Source organism: Austrofundulus limnaeus, unplaced genomic scaffold, assembly GCF_001266775.1.
Source record: "Austrofundulus limnaeus strain Quisiro unplaced genomic scaffold, Austrofundulus_limnaeus-1.0 Scaffold193, whole genome shotgun sequence".
In the NCBI taxonomy this organism is placed as follows: domain Eukaryota; kingdom Metazoa; phylum Chordata; class Actinopteri; order Cyprinodontiformes; family Rivulidae; genus Austrofundulus; species Austrofundulus limnaeus.
This window is the reverse complement of record NW_013952595.1, coordinates 392,467-392,677: the sequence shown is the minus strand read 5'-3', so window position 1 is coordinate 392,677 and position 211 is coordinate 392,467.

Genomic DNA, 211 nt, shown 5'->3' with positions numbered 1-211 from the left:
AGAACTTCATAAAAACAGGGTTTCTTTTAATATTTCCTGCAACAAATTTTCCCTCTAAAATCAAATCACATATAAATTGTATCCTGTTATATCCTCATAACATTACGTGTCTTTTATTTATTTATTTAAAACAGGCATGGGCAATCCTGGTCCTGGAGGGCCGCAGCCCTGCATGTTTACTTGTTTCTCTGCTCCAACACACCTGATATGA